This window comes from Callithrix jacchus, chromosome 6 (genome assembly GCF_049354715.1).
Source record: "Callithrix jacchus isolate 240 chromosome 6, calJac240_pri, whole genome shotgun sequence".
Lineage (NCBI taxonomy): Eukaryota > Metazoa > Chordata > Mammalia > Primates > Cebidae > Callithrix > Callithrix jacchus.
In genome coordinates, this window is record NC_133507.1 from 38,485,801 (window position 1) to 38,508,188 (window position 22,388).

The window sequence follows — 22,388 nt, forward strand, 5'->3', positions numbered from 1 at the left end:
GTATTTATGATTTATTAAGTGGAAAATGCAGTTTACAAAAGACGGTGTGATCCCCAAAACAACATAATCACGTGTGTATAAATGCATAGAAAACAATCTGGAAAGATATAAACAGATATTTATAGTCATCTAGGGGAGGGATGAAATTGTAGCTATTTGTTTTTTGTTTTATGCCTATGTTTCCCATAATGAATAAGTATTGCTTACATAACTAGCAAAAATATAAGAAACTTTGTTTGGGGGATAACAAAGCACCTCAGTTGTCAGTTTGGGAAAATCTTTTATTACCATCTCTGTCAGGTGTTGGTTGCTCTCTCTTCTGTCCTCCCTGATTACATAATGGTCTTCTGAGCACTCTTATTTAATTGCAGAATGGTTAATATAATCATTTAGTTAAGGTTTCCTCTATTATTGAACATCTGATTTCCCAGTACAGTAGTTTCCTCTTATCTGTGGTTTTGCTTCCCAGGTTTCAGTTATGGTCAACCAAGATCTGATAATATTAAATGAAAAATTCCAGAAATAGACAATTCATAAGTTTTACATTGTGCACCATCTCGTTCTATCCTGCCCAGGACAGGGATCATCCCTCTTGTTCAGTGAGTCCACACTGTAGATGCTCCCCTGCCTGTTAGTCACTTTGTAGTTGGTTTGGTTATCAGATCTACTGTCAAGGTATTGCAGTACTTGTATTCAAGTAACACTTATTTAACTTAGTAATGGCCCCTAAATGCAAGAGTAGTAATGTTGGCAATTTGTTTATGCCAAAGAGAAGTCATAAAGTGCTTTTTTTAAGTGAAAAAGTGAAAGTTTTTGACTTAATAAGGAAAGAAAAAAAATCCATATGCTGAGGTGTCTAAGATCTATGGTAAGAATGAATCTTTACCTGTGAAATTGTGAAGGAAAAAGAAATTCATGTTAGTTTTTCTGTTGTACCTCAAGCTGCAAAAGTTATGTCCATAGTGTATAACTTTTATTAAAATACATTTGTATAATGATTTTATTTTGTTATTTTATTTTTAGAGACAGGGCTTCATTCTGTCACCCAGGCTGGAGTGAATGGTGCAATCGTAGCTCACTGCAGCCTCAAACTCTTGGGCTCAAGTGATCTTCCTGTCTCAGTCTCCCAAGTAGCTGGAACTGTGGCATGCATCACTATGCCCAGCTAATGCTTTAATTTTTTTGTAGAGATGGAGTCTTACTCTGTTGCCCAGTAACTCCTGGCCTCAAGTGATCCTTCTGCCTCGGTTTTCCAAAGAGCTGGGCTTACAGGCATGAGCCACTATCCCCGGCTGTTCTATTTTATTAGTAGTAATTGTTGTTAATTTCTTATTGTGCCTTATTCATATTAATAACTTAAACTTTATCATAGAGAGGTATGTATAGGAAAAAACATTGTATATATAGGGTTCGGTACTATTTGCACTTCCAGGTATCCATGAGGTGTCTTGGAACGTATCCCCTACAGGTAAGGGGGGACTTGTATTTTACTGTTATAAATATGCTGGTTATTCTCCAGCACATATGTTGTCCCTCAGAGCCATCTTCTGCTCTTCTCTGCTAGACTTTGTGCCTCAGAAGGTGGAATTTTTCATAAACTATTCCAGCCGGAGTCTTATGCCGATTGGTTTCAACCAATGGGTAAACACCATCAGTAGATTGGAGGGTAGAAAAGGAAAAAAGCATTGGATATGTCTCACTACCTCTTTTCCTGCTTCTGGCTGGGTTCTTATGGTGGCTTTGTCCCTCGAAGGCTCTTTCAGTGAGGCAGCCCTGCTCCACTGTGCCAGCCTTCACTGGGCTCTACTAACGTGATTTCCTCCCCTTATTTCTTCAGGCCTAGCTGTGCTAACTCCTGGGTACCTCCATGTCTCTCACTGTTTCCTTTCATCCAACCCTAACTCTAACTTCTGTAAATAGTTCCCTCAATAAAATCTCGAGCTGAAACATCTGAGTGGAAATTGGTTCCTGTTATGACAGACTAAATATATTAAAGAACGCTGTTGATCATCATAGAACACAAATCTTTTATCCTTATTGCAACAGGCCCTGGATATTTTCAGATTTTATATCCAAGGTTTTGGCTATTTGCAAGGTAATTATAGAGTGATTTATACATTTCCTGAAATGGATTTAAATTAAAGCTGTGAGGCCAGTGTTTGAGAATATAATGCTGACTATTCTCCACTTCTCCAGTGGTTTTTGAGAAGTAACATTCCATTGCATTTTATTTATACAGTACAGTGGTGTCCACGTTTTGATGTTTTCAGTGGAATCTTCAAGAAAAACATTCTTGCATGTAATCTAACATATAAATTACATATATGTCATATTGCTGTGATTGAGGCAGCACTGGGGAAACCTTCTTCCTATCTTTGAAGCCGACTCTGGGACACCTCTGCAGAACCCCAGAGCTCCTTGGAACACAATGTGGAAACACAGATTTGGAAAATCCAGGAGTCTGGAAAATATACCCTTCCCCAGTATCAAGGGTCTTTTGTATTTCTTTAGGTTAGATTCTTAGAATTTTAGTCAACAATATGAATTTTACCTATTGTCTTCAAGGCACTTCTCACTGTGAAGGATGTGGCCCATCTCATTACTGCATCTGTCACCACGTACACAAAGCCAAAAACCCTCTCCTGACTTCTCATCACACTTTTAATTGCATTTTCATTACTGGGGGAATATTTTCCCATGTCTCTTGGCCATTGATATTTTCCCTTCTCCTCCACCACCTTCTAATTTTTTTAGTCATATATTCATTTTTGACCATTTTTGAATTCAATACATAATAATTCCTTGTATGATGTTCTGATCATTATGCTAATGGATATAAACAATGAATAATATGTCTGTGCTTTCTTGATGTCCACACAGTAGCAATATTGCAGTCTTATTATTTATCTTGTTTAATTCAATTAACAATTACACTTATCCTTAGTTACAACCTTTTATCACATTTGTTGCAAATACTTTTTCTTAGTTTACCTTCTAAGTGTTTTTGTTATTTACAAAATTTAAAAAGTTTTTATTTTGTCAATTTTATGGATTTTTTCCGTGTTTATATGCCTAAGGTCCTTTTAAACCAAAGATCAGATCAATATTCATTTATATTTCCCCTATTTTATTTTACTATTTACTATTTAAGTCTTATTGAACAAACTTCTTTCCCATGATTCTGTGATGACCGATGCATCATAAATTAACTTCTTTTATACACTAGACCATACTTCTGGATCCTCTCTTTCATTTCATTCATCCTTCTTTGGATTACTGTGACAATGGCATAGCATTTTAATAACAATAGGGTAATTTCCTGCTCAAATTCACTTTTTCAAAATATTTTTAATATTTTATCAGAGATAAAATTTATTTACTCTTTTCAAGTGACTTGTGTTTATAAAAATGATGCCTTGTACTATTCACAATAGCAAAGACATGGAACCAACCCAAGTGTCCATCAGTGATAGACTGGATAAAGTAAATGTGGTACATATGCACCATGAAATACTATGCAGCCATAAAAAGGAATGAGATCATGTCCTTTGCAGGGACATGGATGAAGCTGGAAGCCATCATCCTTAGCAAAATAACACAGGAACAGAAAACCAAGCACTTCATGTTCTCATTCATAAGTGGGAGTTGAAAAGTGAGATCACATGGACACAGGGAAGGGAACAACACACACTGGGGCCTGTGGAGGGGGCTTGAGAGGAGGGAGAACATCAGGACAAATTGCGTGTGGGGCTTAAAACCTAGGTGACAGGTTGACAGGTGCAGCAAATCACCATGGCACACATATATCTATGTAACAAACCTGCATGTTCTGCACATGTATCCCGGAACTTAAAGTAAAATAAATAAAAGAGTAATGCATTATGAATAAAAATTTGTGGAAACTGAAAAATGTTAAAAAGCATAAAGCAGGAAGCAAAACCTACTCTATGTACTATAACTGTAACATTTTTTGGGTATAACTTTCCGGTCTTCTCTGTGTATTGCTTTTGCAAATATTACTAAACATACTGTTTTGTAAACTGTTGTTTAATCACTATATCTGAGCATTTCGTTGTTATTAAATATTCCTTTGAAATATGTTTTTAATGACACATTAGCCAAGACCTCTAGAATAAGGAAGGATGAATGGTAGCGATGTCAGTAGGCAACTCTCAGCCTTTCTGGACTCAGTCATATCCTTTCCTCAATCATGTCAATCACGTCAAACTAGCATTGAAGTTACCAATTGTCACACATATCAGCACTGTGTGCTTGCTATTGCTCCACCTCATAACTTGAAATCAGCTACTGGAAACTTGAATTGGTATTGACCGTAGTTCACTGGACTAAAATAAGTTTTGCAGGCCAAGCGTGGTAGCTCACACCTCCCAGCACTTTGGGAGGCCGAGGCAGGTGGATCCCTTGAGGTCAGGAGCTTGAGATCAGCCTGGCCAACATGGTAAAACCCAGTCTCTACAAAAAATACAAAAATTAGCTGGGGGTGGTCTTCATGCCTATAGTCCCAGCTACTTGGGTGGCTGAGGTGGGAGAACTGCTTGAACCCAGGAGGCAAAAGTTACAGTGAGCCCAAGATTGTGCCACTGCACTCCAACCTGGGTGAACAGAGTGAGATCCTGTCTCAAAAAAATCAAATAAAATAAAATAAAATAGTTTTGTAACACTTGTCACCTATATCTCTTCTGTTAGGCTTATGTAAAAATGACTTGACCATAGGATATTAGGTAGTTTAAACATGTGCTTGACTCACACCAAGGGCCAGATGAACTGATATAGTCGTAAAAGGTTCCTAATTCCATATTGCATAATCTTATTTTTGTGTTCCTTTTAATCATTAACTGATATAAATCATTTATACCTGCCTTAGATAATACTGAATAACTCTCATGAAAGCAAAGCAATTGTGATTTAGGGAAGGAATCCTTAACATTTGTGATGGAACATTTAAAACTCGGAGTTTTTTTAAGATACAGTGCAAGGTTACTAACCTATATAAACTAGGGGGAGTAGAATGTGGTCCTGAGGGCTACAAGTAGCTGAGATATCAAAAGCAAACAACAAATTTCTAGTACAAGTCATGGCAGATATACTTAGAGTCATGAAGGCATGAGAATATAGGCATCTCTCTAGAAGCTTTTGTTGGGCCTTGAGTTTTTAATCTTTAATTTATCATACTCTGTACACACACACACACACGTATCCATACACATATGCTCCATCTATGTCAAACTTCATAAAATGGAAATTATTTTTTTCACTTACCTTTCCATAGAAGTATTGTTTACTAAAGACCCAGATGTTAAATATAGTAAATGCAAAATTCTTGAAGTTTATGAATCCTCAGGATTTGAATTCCCTCATCTCAAGGGAATTAAAGGCTGAAATTGAAGAGTAAAAAATTCAGGGAAGGATTATTGGACTGCTTTTCCCAGTGCTCCCTCTGGACATTCCTTCATAAACTGCCAAAGGCAACTTCTGCTGATTAGATATCCAGTTCTCTGCTGTTTGGTGCAAAGCTTATCCTCTGGAGCAAGCATATTATCAATGACTCATTTCCTCCCATTCTTAAACTTCTCTGGATATTTTCTTGTTTGCTTTATTTTTCCACAGTCCACTCTAAAATCAATGTATTTTTGGATCCTTGCTGATACATTTTAGTTTGTAAAATCATTTTATTGCATACTTTGCTATGTTGAATATTTACATCCTGATTACTTGCTCCGTTTTGTGTATTTTGCTTTGGAGTAAGCTTGCCTAGTTTTATTTTTGGAACTGTAAACATTTTGGCAGTCTATCTTTTGATATTTTGTGGCAAGTATGAGTATGTAATTAATTTCATAGGGATTAGTGCATTTAAAAATCACTTAATTTCTTAAGCATTAAAAATTGAGCTTTAAGAACCTTCTTTAAAATATGCAATAAACAGAATCAAATTCTTTTCCTAAACCACACCCATTCTATCTCCTCCACACCTCATATTACCAAATCATTCTGGTGAAAACTTAGGCCAACAAGAGACTGGAAAGGCAAGAGGAGACAAGAAGTAGATTTCTCATATGCTGAGTATAGTGTCTTATTAATTGTTAAATAATTTCCATCTGTGGTATAAGGTGTGCCATTTAGGTGATACTGTAGAGACATTTAAAATATATTTGGGAACATGGGATTGTACTTTTACTACTAACACCTCACAACTTAAAAACAATTTTAACTTTCAAATTGCTTCATACATATTGAATATTTGATCCCAAATGCTTTTCACAAGTCTTGTAATAGAATGTGCCAACAGGGAAATGTTTGCTTATTGTGATTAATCTAGAGTTTGCACAAATGAACTGTTATAAATTGAAATAAAACACTGGAAAATCAGAAAAAACATACACTTGCCTTATGTTATTTTTGAACTTAGTTCACATAGTTTCTTTCTTTATAACATTTCCCCTACTCCCGCATCATACACAGTTTTTCCTTATTTTACTCTTTCCACAAGGTCATGAAGAAAGGTTAAATATAGTTGTTCCTTCATATCCACAGGGTACTTGCTTCCAGGATCTCTAATACTCCTTCCACCATGGATATCAGAATCTGAGCATACTCAAGCCCAGCAGCTGGCCCAGCAGAACCCTTGTCTACAAAAGTTCTGCCCTCCATATAGGTGTGTTTCACATCTCACAAAGATTGTATTTTTGATCTGTGTTTGTTTGCAAAAACTCCACTTGTGAGTGGACTGACACAGTTCAAATCCATGTTCAAGGGTCAACCATATATTACTTGACATATATGGTTAAATTTTATCTTGGAAATAGCAAAAAATGCAGTTATTAGTTACTTCTCTGAAGATCAAGGAGTTATGGAAGTTGGAGACAACTGCTTGATACCAAGAGGAGGAAAAGCAAGCTTGTCACCACTTACTTCACTGCGTCTCTAGTCTCCCATTCTCCATCCATTTAGATAGTCTTACTTATGGATGAGTACAGAGTTTTTGACTTCAACATACTCCAGAGTCTAGGAGATCGGTGTATAGCAGCAGCTGTCTCTAATTTGTTTTCATTGTTGAAGTCAAAACGTAAAACTTGGGGAAAAAAGCTTTGATGTTACCATTTATCATAAATCTTCCATCAGCTGCAAATTATTTCCTACCTCATCGACTTTTAATCTTAAAAATACATATCAAACATTGCTGTCTTGTCTTCCACATTCTTTGTGCTCTGAGTTTCTTGCTTCTAAATGTAGGCAGAAATTACACACATTTAAATTAATTTTGCCACTAGCATTGTGGGATGAATCATTTTTCTTTTTTAATTAAAGGAGGGTTTCTGAACCTAGTAGCTGAATATCAGAAAACAGAATATCAATATTTACTATTATCTTTTTCCTTACCTCCTTCTTTTTTTTTTTTTTTTTTTGAGACGGAGTCTGGCTCTTGTTACCCAGGCTGGAGTGCAATGGCGCCATCTCGGCTCACCGCAACCTCCGCCTCCTGGGTTTAGGCAATTCTCCAGCCTCAGTCTCCTGAGTAGCTGAGATTACAGGCATGCGCCACCATGACCAGCTAATTTTTTGTATTTTCAGTAGAGACGGGGTTTTACCTTGTTGACCAGGATGGTCTCGATCTCTTGACCTCGTGATCCACCCGCGTCGGCCTCTCAAAGTGCTGGAATTACAGGCTTGAGCCACCGCGACCGGCCTTCCTTATTGCCTTCTTTAACTGCTATAGGAAAAGAGAATATAGTATTTAGAATAGTAGAAAACCTCAGCCACCCAAATCCCAGGACAATATAAATGACTCAATGTTTTCCCATGAGTGGGAAAACAAACCATTTCAACACTCATTTGCTTTGATTTCCCCTTCCTGGAAGAAACATCAAATATTGAGAAACATAGGGTCCATCAGAGGGAAGTATACACACACTGTAACATACTGTAAAAAAATTTTATGCCACTTACAAATTATTATTGCTATGTACACACACATATAATTATGGGGGAAACCCAGTGGAGCTTAATGGCCTTAATTATTATAGAAGATCTTCTTGATTATACTTCTCTGGTACTTGCTAACATCATAAAATTAGGGTTTTTTTTTTCCCCCTTTAAAAGGTTTATTTACTTATTTTAGATTCAGGGGTACATGGGCAGATATGTTACATGGATATATTACATAATGGTAAGGTCTGCGCTTCTAGCATACCTGTCACCCAAATAGTGAACATGGTACCTAATAGATAGGGTTTTTTTTAGCTCTCATGCCCATATCAACCTCCCTCTTTTTGGAGTCCCCAGTGTCTACTATTTTCATCTTTATGTGCATGTACATTCATGGTGTAGTTCCCACCTATAAGTGAGAACATATGGTATTTGATTTTCTGTTTATGAATTATTTCACTTAGGATAATGGCCTCCAGCTCCATCCATGTTGCTGCAAGGTACATTATTTTAATCTTTTTAATGGCTACATAGTATTCCGTGGTGTATATATACCAAATTGAAAAAGAATCCATTCATACACTGATGGACACTTAGGTTGATTCCATGACTTTACAATTGTGGATAGTGCCGTGATAAACATACAAGTGCAGGTGGTTTTTGGTATGATGATTTCTTTCCCTTTAGGTACATGCCCAGTAGTGGAATGGCTGGGTTGAATGGTAGTTCTACTTTTAGTTCCTTGAGAAATCTCCATACTATTTTCCATAGATATCGTGCTATTTACGTTCCCACTAATGGTGTATAAGGGCTTCCTTTTCTCCACATCCATGCTATCATCTGTTGTTTTATAGTTTTTTAATAATAGCTATTCTTACTGGTGTAAGATGATATCTTATTGTAGTTTTAATTTGCATCTCTCTGAAAATTGGTGATGTTGAGCATTTTCCATATGTTTGTTGGCCTCTCGTTTTTCTTCTTTTGAGAAATGACTGTTTGTGTCCTTTACCAACCACCTTTGTTTGTTTGTTTGTTTTGGTTAAGAAATGACCCTGCTATGTCACCCAGGCTGGAGTGCAGTGGTATGATCGTAGCTCACTGTAGCCCCACACTCCTGATTTGCTGACTTTTTAATGGGATTTTTGGTTTTCTTCTTGTTGATTTGTTTGAGTTCCTTGTAGATTCTGGATACTAGTGCTTTGTCAGAGGCATGATTTGCAAATATCTTTTACAAGAGACTGAAAAGGCAAGAGGAGACAAGAAATAGATCTCTCATATGGTGATTATACTGGCTTTTAATTTGTTAAACAATGTCCTTCTGTAATATAAGTACCTCATTATTTAGGTAATGCTGTAGGTTGTCAGTTTGTTCTGCTGATTATTTCTTTTACTATGCAGAAGCTTAGTTTAAGCTTTCATTTTTAAATGAAAATTTAGTTTAAACCTTCTGAGTTTAAGTTTCATTTGTATTTTTTTGTTTTCATTGCATTTGCTTTCGGGGTCTTATACATTCTTTGCCTATGTCAATGTTCAAAAGAATTTTTCTTAGGTTTTCTCCTGGGACTTTTATAGTTTCAGGTCTTACATTTAGGTCTTTAATCCAGCTTGAGTTAATTTTTGTATATGGTAAGAGATGGGGTCCAGTTTCATTCTTCTGCATATGACTAGATAATTTTCCTAGCACCATTTATTGAATCAGGTGCCCTTTTCCCATGGTTTATTTTTGTCAACTTTGTCAAAGATCAGTTGGTTGTAGGTATGTGGCTTTATTTCTGGGTTCTCTATTCTGTTCCATTAACCTGTCTTTTTTTGAACCAGTACCATGCTGTTTTAGTTACTATAGCCTTATAGTGTAATAAGTCATGTAATGCCATGCCTTAGGGCTCTTTTTTGGTTTCATGTCAACTTTAGGATGATTATTTTCCAATCCTGTGAAGAATGACATTGGTAATTTGATAGGTATTGTGTTTCATCTGAAGATTGCTTTGCACAGGTAATTTTAATAACATTGAGTCTTTCAATCCACGAGCACGGGATGTTTTTTCCTCTGTGTTATGCACAATTTCTTTCATCAGTGTTTTGTAGTTTTCCTTGTAGAGATCTTTCATCTCATTAGTTAAATATATTGCAGTGTTCTGGGTTTTTTTTTTGGCTATTATAAATGGGATTTAGTTATTGCCTTATTTCTCAGCTTGAAAATATTTGGTGTTTCAAAATGCTGCTACTTTTCATACATTGATTTTGTATCCTAAAACTTTACTGAAGTTGTTGATCCAGTCTATGGGTCTTTTTGGAGGAGTCTTTAGGATTGTTTAGGTATAAGATTATGTCATCAATGAAAAGAGATAATTTGTTTGGATCCCCTTTATTTTTTTGTCTTGCCTGATGGCTCTAGCTAGTAATTCCAGTTCTATGTTGAATAGCAGTGGTGAGAATTCCTTGTCTTGTTCTAGCTCTCAGGGGGAATGCTTTCTACTTTTCCTCATTCAGTATGAGTTGGCTGTGGGTTTTTCATATATGGCTTTTATTATTTTGAGGTATCTAGTTTGTTGAGAGTTTTTTTTATCATAAAGAGATGTTGGTTTTTATCAAATGCTTTTCCTGCATCTGTTGAGATGACCAAATGGGTTTTCTTTTTAATTCTGTTGATGTGGTTAATCACATTTATTGATTTGAGAATGCTGAACCATCCTTGCATCCCTGAAATAAAGTCCACTTGATCATGATGAATTATCTTTTTTATGTGCTGTTCAGTTGGGTTTGCTAGTATTTTGTTGAGGATTTTTGCATGTATGTGCAACATATGCTACAGGGATATTGGCCTTTAGTTTTTAATTTTTTTGTTGTGTTCATGCCTGATTTTGGTATCAGGTGATAGAATTTGTAAACAAGCTTACTTGTAGGACAGATCATTTTATTCATTTACTCATTTGGGAATGTTTTAGTGCTAAATATAAATATTTATTGCTAAAGTGAGATCCTCAAGACTGTATCTACATAAAATGAATACTTTTCAATAATAAAGATAATTTGACATTGTATGTTAGAAATATACAAATTATGTTAAATCTACAAATGGACATTGTACTATTTCTGTGCACAGAGCCTTGTGTTCTTGGAAAACACAGTAGAAAATCTTTATAATGTCAGTGTTGTGTTGTGAATGTGTTATGTATGTATTTTTATTCTAATTATTAGAGACATAATTTGGTATGCCATATCTCAAAGTTGAAAAATGTATTAAGACTTTTTTTCTAAGAAATTTCATTTGGAGGGATTAGCTTATTTAAAAAATGGAAGCCTTTCAATCTTGTTTGATGTGGTATATTCACCACCTAGTGGCAACTCACTAGAAACCAAGTGCATGTAGTAAAGACAAAACTTGTCCAAAAGGTATTTTGGGAATTAGCCATAAGGAAAAATGCAGCAGATATGTGTAATGCTCCATGATTTCCTTAAAAATCACTTTTATTTTTGTCACAAAACAACTATCTGTTCTTAAGTGAAACAATAGGAAACGTAAATAATTATAGAGAAGAAGTGAGTCACTCATATTTCCACCACCACGCAAGGATAAGCACTGTTAACATTTTGGGTATGTATTTCTCTAGAATGTTTCTGCACATATATACACACATTTTTTTGGTCTAACAGAACTATCTTTATTTATAATTTCTCCAATTTTATCAATACTCCTATCCTTATCAGCTGCTATTTGAATCAATACTCTGACCATGGATATTGGTTGATGATCTGAGAAATAAGCCATAATTTCCTGCCAGACCCACATAATGTCGGAACCCATGAACATTCCCAGTATGCAAATGGCTGATTAAACGTCATGATCTCTTAATCCAAGTTGGCCTATTCACAGCTCAAAACAATTACTCCAGGATAATCAGATTGCTCTGCTGAGTTCAGAAAATGCGAAACAGATTAATCAATTAGCAAGTGCAATAAAAACAAAATAGGAATATTAAAAATAACGATTTAAAAGCAATATTATGAGATGATGTCATGAGGTAGAGTTGGAATCAGACAAGCCAAGGCAAATCAAAATCCTTGCAAGTCAAGTTAGTATGAAGATACAGAAAACATATAGGGATATCAGTTTCCTCTGATCCATTGGCCATGCTTCAGAGTGATACTGACAGAAGTCAAATCTGATTATGTCATATTTCTGCTTAAATACCCTTAAGGAGGCTTCCTAGTCCCTAGAGACCTGATCCCTCCCTACCTCTATTGTGCCACTGTCAGAATGCTGGAGTCACCTATTATGTTCCATCTGTGCAGAGTTTCTCCATCTAAAACAGTTACCTTTCCTGGGAAGCTTTCTCTGATTCCTAGACTATATCATGTGGCCCTAATTTGTGCTTCCATGGCTCCATGTAACCTCCAGAGCCTAACACTAACACAGCACCTGGATCATAATAGCCCCTCCATGATTAGACAAAGCACCAAATAGAAGCAGACATTCCACAAGTTTGCATGAGGGTCCATACAGCCAATAAGAGAGGGAGATAGAGAAGAAAGGGCCCCAGATGTGGATCCTCTTCCAAAGATTTTCAGTTCATAGTTTTTTCTATGTGATCCTTTCAATAATTCCATCACAATGCATGTGGTGAAGTCTTGTTCACCACATGACTTGGGTTGCACAAAATGATTAGCACAAGAATACAAAAAGGCAAGAGTAATATTCAAAATGCTGAAGAGCTATGGTACACTGAAATGCCCTGGAGGTAAGTCTGTGTGTGTCAGCCCACAGCAGGTAGTCTCAGCCCTGGGAAGAACAGCCTGATGGACACCATGCATAGGCCTTCTGGTATGCAAGCACTCTCACAAGGAGTGCCATCTCCAAAAGGATCTGGGCCTCACTATGAAGACATGTAATGAGGTCTAGTGTAGTCAGCTATGGCCAGTCACCTGGCAGGTGCCAGCTTGGTTTCTTTAGCAGTACCCTCTTGGGGATCCTTTGGGTCCAAGGAAATGAGTTGCCTGGCAGTGAGCAGTGGCTACTTACAATCACTTCAGAAGTAGTTCAATGTCTTAACCATCACATAGCCATACTAATGCTTATTTGATGAATACTAGCCTTGCAAAATGGCTCATTTAACTTGCTTTGGGTGCCAAGCAAAAAGGACGGGAGAGGATCCAGAGGATTTTATTACTTAACTGCAGGTATCCTCAAAACCTTGAGATCCAAAAGGCTAGTCATTCATGCCCATAGTGCAAAGGAGGAAATGGTAAATTCCTTAAGTGCTACTGGGTCACAGCCCTCACAGTATCCCACACCATCCTTTTGGGATTGATAAATTGAAATGAACACTGCTGTCTGGAGTCACTGAATCAAGTTCTATTTCCCCCAGTTCTTGTCTGTAGTAGTTGGGCAATGCCCTACTTCTTGGCCTTTAGTTGTATGACCCAGGTCTCCTTGTTTGGGAAGACACCAGGACTTCTTGCAGGTTGTCTACATTCTGTGCATTCATGCATCCTGCAGATGACCTTGGCCAAAGGGGTACTCTGAGACTACCTTGCTCACAGCATTGGGGGTGGGGTCCAATGAGCTCACTGCTTGTCAGAGAACCTTACTCTGGCTTGGCAAGGAACACTGGCATGGAACACACCCTTCACTCAAAGGACCACTTTGTAAATTTTTGGAAAAATTACAAATGCAATGAAAAGGAAAACAAGTGGGTTTCAGCATATTTCCAAGAGGCATGAAAGGGGTAGAGGGTTTAATCTTGAGGTTTCCTACTCACCCTATGAGTGAGGAGGCAAGGTAGAGTCGACTAGGTAGCACAGCTGGTTAGAGTCAGGAAAAGGCAGGATCTCAGAGATCCTTCCAGAAGTGGGCTATTGGGACAATGAAAATAAGCATCTTGCATTTCATTCCTGGCATTCACAGACATCCTTGACTGGTGGTGGAACTTCACTGAGAGGGGGATGGGACAGGGCTGGGTGTGCTGAGGAGCCTCAGTGCAACAAGAATGGCCTTTTGGCAGGTTCTTCAGAGCCTTCATTGATTGCTAATTGTTGATTTCCCGGAAATTAAAGTATGAGGGCATCACTTTTCTATTACTCAGCCCTTGTGCTGGCTCCTAGATAATCTTTCGCATTATGGGTACTTACATCAAGCAGTACTTGCATTTTGACAAATAAATTTTACAACCTTATTTTTTCCACATTAATGCCAGGGTTTACACTGGTTAGAATATAACAAAGTTATTTGTATACAAAATGTCCTTCATATAATTAGTATATAAAATTTGTAAGGCCTCTTACCATGTCCCAGCACTAGGATTTTGAAAGATTCAGACAAAGTATAAGATACAGTTCCTGTCGTCAAGGAATGTGCAATTTGTTTGAGAGAGGAAATTCTCATTCAATTATGACAATAAATTATGTAAGAAGTAAGTCATAAGCCAGGTGCAGTATGTGTACCTGTAGTAGCAGCTATTGGGTAGGCTGAAGTGGAAGGATCACTTGAGCTCAGGAATTCGAGTCCAGCATGAGCAACATAGTGAGACTTTGTCTCAAGAGAGACAGAGGGAGAGAGAGAAGTAATGAAGAATGAATTAGAAATATAATTGAAATTGAGATAGGAGAGCGCAGTAGACGTTATAGTAAAATACTACTACAGAGAGATAAGACTTGAGCCTTTAGGCTGAATACATTCTAGAGGAGGATAAAAGAAGAATGGCTTTCTTGGTATAAGGAATTGCATGGGCTGAGGAGCAGTGGCAGAAAATCAATATTATATACTCAGAGGCATCCAGGGGAGATGCAGGTGACAGGAATAAGAGCAGGTAAATGGTAAATAAGGTTGAATAGCTAAGGTGAAGGCTTGTTTTTGTTGCCTCAAAAGTCAGTCAGTTTGAAGGAAATGTTATAGACCACTGTTGTTTAATACAGACACAATGTGAGCCGCATATGTAATTAACTTTTTTTTTCTTTTTGAGATGAAGTTTCGATCTTGTCACCCAGGCCAGAGTGCAATGTCATGATCTCGGCTCACTGCAACCTCTGCCTCCTGGGTTTAAGCAATTCTCCTGCCTCAGCCCTAGGAGGAACAGACTGTTGCTGGGACTACAGATGTGCACCACCATGCCTGGTTAATTTTTGTAGTTTTAGTAGAGTCGGGGTTTCACCATGTTGGCCAGGTTGGTCTCTCACTTCTGACCTCAGGTGATTCACCTACCTTGGCCTCCCAAAGTGCTGGGATTACAGGCATGAGCCACCATGCCTGGCTGTAATTTAATATTTTCTAGTAGCCCCATTGAAAAAGTAAAAAGACACAGGGAAACTTAATTTAAGTAATATATTTTCTCTAACCCAATACATCCAAAATACTGTTATTATAACATGTAATCAATATAAAATGTTTACCACTGCTTTAGTTTTTAAATGTAAATTTTTAAAAATTGAGTTCCCAGTTATACCAGCCACACTTTAAGTGCACAGTAGTCACCTGTGTCTAGTTTTGGACAAGATAGCTATAGACAATTGTGAGATTATTTAGCACCTTAATAATCCATCAAAATTGTATATTAGGAAAATTTATTTTCAGCAAAATGCAGAATGAATTGAAGGGTGTGATGGTTGAGGGAGAAGAGAAAAGTTAAATCTGGAATGAGTTAACAAGTGGGTACTAGAATGGTAGCAGTGGAGGTTTTGAGAGGATAGAACAAATCTGAGAGATCTTTCAAAGAAATAACTGGTATGCCTTGATGACTGATGGGCAATGAAGACAGAAAAAAAAATCAAGTATGACAGCCAGCCTCCAAACAGCCGGAAAGGATCCTTGCATCTGAACATGCGAACTCTTATAAAATTTTCTATACTGTACTGGGGTTGCCCTCATGACCAATAAAATAAGCAGTAGTGATGGATATAAGATATTGTGGCTTCTCTCTTGGAAGCTCTTTCTCTGGGCTCTCTCTCTCCAGAGGAAGCCAGCTGCTACACTGTGAGAGCCCCATGGAGAGACCCATGTGAAATCACCTGTAACTCACCAACAACCACATGAGTTTGGAAGCTGAGCATACAGATGACTGCAATCCCAGCCAATGCTTTGCAGCCTCATGAGTGACCTTGAGCCAGATCTACCTGGCTAAGTCTCTCCCTGATTCCTGAGCCTTGCAATCTCTGAGAAACAATAAATGTTGGTTTCTTTAAGCTGCTAAATTGTAGGGGTAATTTGTGACAGAGATAGATAATTGAACAATAATAAAAAAGACAAAATCAAACATGAATAGAAAGATAACCCAATTTAAAAATGGGCAAGAAAATGTTAAGAAGACAATAAGCATATGAAAAAGTGCTCAACATCATCAGACATCAGGAAAATTAAAATAAAAACCACAAGGAGATAACACTACACACAAACCAGCATGACTAAAATGAAAAAGACTGGCAATACAAAATGTGGCTGAGGATATGAAGCAACCAGAATTCTTTATTTAAAAATTAAGATATAATTTATATGCCATGCAATTCACCCATATAAAGTATATGATTCAGTCAACCATCACCACTATCCATTTTACAATATTTTCATTTTAGTGTAGCCCAATCATCACCACTATTCATTTTAGAATATTTTCAGAGATCCAAGACGGCTGATCGCTAACAGCTCGGGATTGTAGCTCCCAGTGAAAACACAGAGAACGAGAGGATGCCACATTTTCTGACGAATTTTTGTCGCTCATGGACCAGAAGATTCCCAGTGGAGGAGCCCCATGGGTCACCAGTGCGACTCTTGTGGCCAGCGCAGCAGTTTTGCTCGTGCCTTGGAGCAGCAGCTCTTGGTGCAGAGTAAACGGGATTGGTTCCCCTTCTGACTGACGTTTGGAGCTCCGGGAAGGCAGAGTCACCTATTACAAACTCAGGAAGGAAGCCAGACCTGAGATTCCCAGGCAGAAGAGCACCATCAGTCTTAACGCTGCTGTTTTGGCCGGCGCAGTGGGTTGCTCAGATTCCGGCGCTGGGAAGCAATAAATTGGACGTCCACTCAGAAACCTAATTAGAAAGGCAGTAATTGTAAAGATGACAGATGGATAAATTTATAACAAAGGGAAGAAACCAGCCTAAAAAGGCCGAGAATACCCAAAATCAGAATGCCTCTCCCTCTACGGGGGATTACAGTTCCTCATCAGCAATGTAACAAGACCTGATGGAGAAGGACTGTGTTCCATTAACAGAATCAGGCTTCAGAAGGTGGATGATAAGAAACTTCTGGGAGTTAAAAGAACTTGTTCTAACCCAATGTAAAGAAACTAAGAACTTTGAAAAAAGGTTTGACAAAATGCTAACAAGAATAGACAATATAGAGAGGAATATAAATGAATTAATGTAGTTGAAAAACACAACATGAGAACTTCGCAAAATATGCACAAGTTTTAATAGCTGAATTGATCAAGCAGAAGAAAGGATGTCAGAGATCAAAGACCAACTTAATGAAATAAAATGAAAAAGTATAAAAAGGAATCAGCAAAGTCTTCAAGAAATATGGGACTATGTGAAAAGACCTAATCTACGTTTGATAGGTGTACCTGAATGTGACGAAGAGAATGAATCCAAGCTGAAAAATACTCATCACGATATTATTCAGGAAAACTTTCCCAACCTAGCAAGGCAGGACAATATTCAACTCGAGGTAACACAGAGAACACCACAAAGATATTCCTCAAGAAGAGCAACCCCAAGGCACATAATCATTAGATTCACCAGGGTTGAAATGAAGGAGAAAATACTAAGGGCAGCCAGAGAGAAAGGTCAGGTTACCCACAAAGGGAAACCTATCAGACTTACAGCAGATCTCTCAGCAGAAACCCTACAAGCCAGAAGAGAGTTGGGGCCAATATTCGACATCTTTAAAGAAAAGAACTTTCAGCCCAGAATTTCATATCCAGCCAAACTAAGCTTCACAACTGAAGGAAAAACAATTTTTTTTTATGAACAAGTAAGTACTCAGAGATTTTATTACCACCAGGCCTGCTTTACAAGAGCTTCTGAAAGAAGCATTACACATAGAAAGGAACAACCAGTATTAGCCTTTCCAAAAATATACCAAAAAGTAAAGAGCATCAACATAATGAAGAATTTACATCAACGAATGGACAAAACAGCCAGCTAACATCAAATGGTAGTAATCCTAAATTTAAATCGACGAAATCCCTTAATCAAAAGATACAGCCAAAATCCAATGGTATGCTGTATCCAGACCCATTTCACATGCAAGGATACAAAAAGACTCAAAACAAAGGGATGGAGAAAGATTTACCAACCAAATCGAGAGCAAAAATAAATTAATAAATAAAAAGCAGGAGTTGCAATTCTCGCCTCTGATAAAATAGATTTTAAAGCAACAAAGATATAATGGTAAAAGGATCAATGCAACAAGAAGAGCTAACGATCCTAAATATATATGCACCCAATACAGGAACACCCAGATACATAAGACCTATAAAGAGACTTAGACTCCCTAGACTCCCACACAATAATAGTGGGAGACTTCAATATCAATATTAGATAGATCAATGAGACTGAAAATTAATAAGGATATCCAAGACTTGAACTCAGATCCAGAGCAAATAAACTTAATAAACAATTATAGAACTCTCCATTTTAAATACACAAAATATACATTCTTATCAGTATCACACCACACCTACTCATAGCTTTAAATGAAATATTGATTGGCCATTATTAAGCACAATTATTGGTATAAAAGAAGTTTTCAATACCCATTTTTAGAATAAAACAACATTCCTGTTCTCTCTTTTTCTTCCTCTGTCTTCCTCTCCTTCTTTAAAAAAAAGATAACAGTTAATAGATAGCAGCAATTCTCAAAATATAGCAAACAAAAAAATAAATAAAAATTAAAAAGAATATTTTCATTACTCCACCAGAAAACCCTGTACCCCTCAGCTGTCACTCTCCAACTCTCCTACCTCCTTTCAAACCTTAGGCAACCTTAGTCTACTTTCTATTTTGTACACATTTGCTTATTTTAGACACTCATGCAAATGGTATTATATAATATGTGGCCTATTGTGACTGGCTTCTTTCATTTAGCACAGTGTTTTCCATGTTTGCTCATGTTGTATCATGATGTATCAGTACTTCATTTCTGTTTCTTGCCAAATAATACTTCATTGTATAGATATGTAACTTTTGTTTTTACCTACTTATCAGTTGATGGACATTTGGGTTATTTCTACTTTTTGGCAATTATGAATAATGCTACCATAAACATTGTGTACAAGTTTTTGTGAGGACTATGTTTTCATTTATTTTGGGTATTATACCTAGGTATGGAATTGTTGGGTCATATGGTCACTGTTTAACCATTTGTGGAACTGCCAGATGTTTTTCCAAGGTAGCCGCACCATCCTACATTCCCACCAGTGGTGTCTGAGTATTCCAAATTCTCCTCACTAACACTTGTTTTTTTAAAAAAATTACAGTGGGTGTGAAGTCATTGTGATTTTGGTGTGCATTTCCCTGCTGGCCAATAATGTTGAGCATCTTTTCATATGATGAATGATCATTCACATGTCTTTTTTGGAGAGCTGTATAGTATATTCAAATTTGTTATCCATTTAAAAATTCTGTTATTTAAATGGTGATAGCTCTTTATATATTCTAGATAGCTTTTTATCAAATATGTTATTTGTAAACATTTTTCCCAATTCTGTGGATTGTCTGCCACCAGAATTCTTGACCAAAATGATACAAACACTTGAAAAGGGTCTGGTTGTTTCATATACAACCAAACATTGACCTACCCTATACACAAGACATTCTATGTATAGATATTTACCCAAGAGAAAAGGAAAAATATGTCTGCAAAAGATTTACACAAGAATGTTTAGAGCAGCTTTATTCATAGTAGCCCCAACTGGCAACAGCCCCTGGAATCTATCAAGAGGAGCATGGATCAATAAACTGTGGTGTATTCATATAATAAAGTATTAATAATAAAATAGAGCAAACTACTGACACACACGATATGGACATTTTGTTAAGTGAAAAACACTATACACAAAAAGTGCACACTGATTCATTCCATTTTATACGAATTTTTAGAAAATGCAAAAGTAATCAAGAAAAAATCAGACCGGGTGCGGTGTCTAACACCTGCAGTCTCAGCATTTTGGGAGGTCAAGGTGGGCAGATCTCTTGAGCCAAGGAGTTGGAGGCCAGGCTGGGTAACATGGCAAGACCGTATCTCTCCGAAAAATATACAAAAATTAGCTGGATGTGGTGGCATGTGCCTGATGTCCCATCTACTCAGGAGGCTGAGGGCAAGGATTGCTTGAGCCCAGGGAGGTTGAAGCTGCAGTCAGCTGTGATTGTGGCACTGTACTCTAGCCTGAGTGATAGAGTGAGACCCAGCCTCAAAACAAACAACAATGGTTTTCAAAATAGAACAGTGGTTGCCTCTGGGGTGGGCGTGAGGTGGGGAAAGCAGTGATAGGCAGAGAATGACTGGAAAATCGTGAAGGGAAGCTTTCTGGGGTGATGACAATGGTTTATATCTCAGGAGTTTTGGTTGCACAAGTGTATATACATTTGTCAAACTCAGTGAATGTACACTTAAGATTTGAGCATTTCACAGAATATAAATTTTGTCTCAAAAGGAAAAATATGTAAACAAATATTTAACTCTAGATAATAAGACACATGCCATATTTTGGGAGAAGTAAAACAATGCCTGTAATTAACTTTGAAATGCATTAAAAAATAAGATAATTGGGATAAGGAATAAAGCAAGATAAAATGCAAATCTAGGTAGAATCTGTGTGGTGAGCACATAGGTGTTTACTTTAAATTTTTAAAACTTTGCTATATGTTTGAAAAATCTTCAAAATAGAATGTTAAGATAATTTTTTTTTAAAGGACTATGGTTTCTAGAGCTGGAAGCCAGAAGATCAATAGCATCATTGGAAGAAATAGAGAATTTAAGAATAGGAAGGACCGTTTTAGGTGGAAGGTGTGGGACAACTGACAGATCTTGAATACCCAAAAGGTCCTAAGTAATTTATGCACATATTTCCATTTGGGTTTTTTTTATATTTTATTTTTTAGATGGAGTCTTGCTCTGTTGCCAGGCTGGAGTTCAGTGGCCATGTGATCTCGGCTCACTGCAACCTCCACCTCCCAGGTTCAAGCGATTTTCCTGCCTCAGCCTCCTGACTAGCTGGAATTACAGGCACGTGCCACCACACCTAGCTAATTTTTGTGTTTTTAGTAGAGACGGGGTTTCACCATGTTGGCCAGGATGGTCTCAATCTCTTGACCTCGTGATCTGCCCACCTTGGCCTCCCCAAGTGCTGGGATTACAGGCGTGAGCCACCATGCCCAGACTTTCCATCTGTATTTTATTGGATCTTCACAAACACCTCTAGTCTTTAGTCATCAGCACACCCATTTTTAGATGAAAAAATGGAGATTCTGAAAAGCTATATAATTTGCTCAAGGTCATTAAACTATTAGTGTGCTAGGGGTAGGACTGATTTTCAAAATTTGCAGGCCTACTGTAAAATTAAAATTTGTGGTTCCTTGTTCAAAAATTATTAATAGCACAGCATTAAAACAAGCACAGCACCCTTCTAATGATGGGGCCTTATGAGACTCAGATTTCACACATGTGACAAGGAAGATTTGAATCTCAGTCTGTCTGACAGGTAAGTCCATGCTTTTCCCAGTAAACCATTCTAGGTCAGATAGATGACTGGTTCATTGCTCCGTGCAGTGAATGAAACATGATGATGATGTCAGATGGTGATGTCCTGTAGGCCACTAAAAACCAAATTGCAAGTAAGGAGTTCCTTCGGTGATATTTGTTGTCTGTCCTCTTCTCAGTGGGCATTTGGTTATTACATTTTACCTAGGTTAGCAAAGTAATTTTTGATCAAAGTCTCAATATCTCTTTAAATATCATGGTACTAAGAAAACGTCTTTCATGTGTCCTCTCTGAAATTTGTCACCAGATTTCTTCTTTCTGATAAATGTGTCAATACTTTAGTGGCGATGAAATGTTTTCTGCTGGACATCTGGGTGGGTCTGGAAGCAGAGGAATGCTTTCCTCAATTTAACAGGTGATCCTAGTGGTTGAGTTATACGTTGGTTTCGTTTAAGAATAAGCTACTTTCTGAATGTAATTATGCTCTCACTGATAACAGTAACTTACTTTAGTTGGGAAGACATCTATTATCTTTTAATTAGACAACTCTTGTTTGTCTTTGAGGAAGAGTGGGGGACTTATAACTTTTCCCAAGAAAACTGAAAATGTCTCAATCCTGTTAAAGGAGTTCTGCTATATTGGGTTAGGAATAAATAAACTACACCGATGTCCTTTATCAAGCGTAATTCCTCTACTTGATTCTCAAAGAATACTAAGTTTACATTTTTAGTTAAAAATTACTAAAATTCCAGAA

The 22,388-nt window shown here is 37.3% G+C and overlaps 1 protein-coding gene across 4 annotated transcripts in view; it reads left to right on the forward strand.

The window, feature by feature from the left end:
- HIBCH (3-hydroxyisobutyryl-CoA hydrolase) overlaps window positions 1–22,388 on the forward strand; it is a 146,333-nt gene that overhangs the window by 4,276 nt on the left and 119,669 nt on the right. The gene's annotated exons all lie outside the window — the stretch shown is intronic.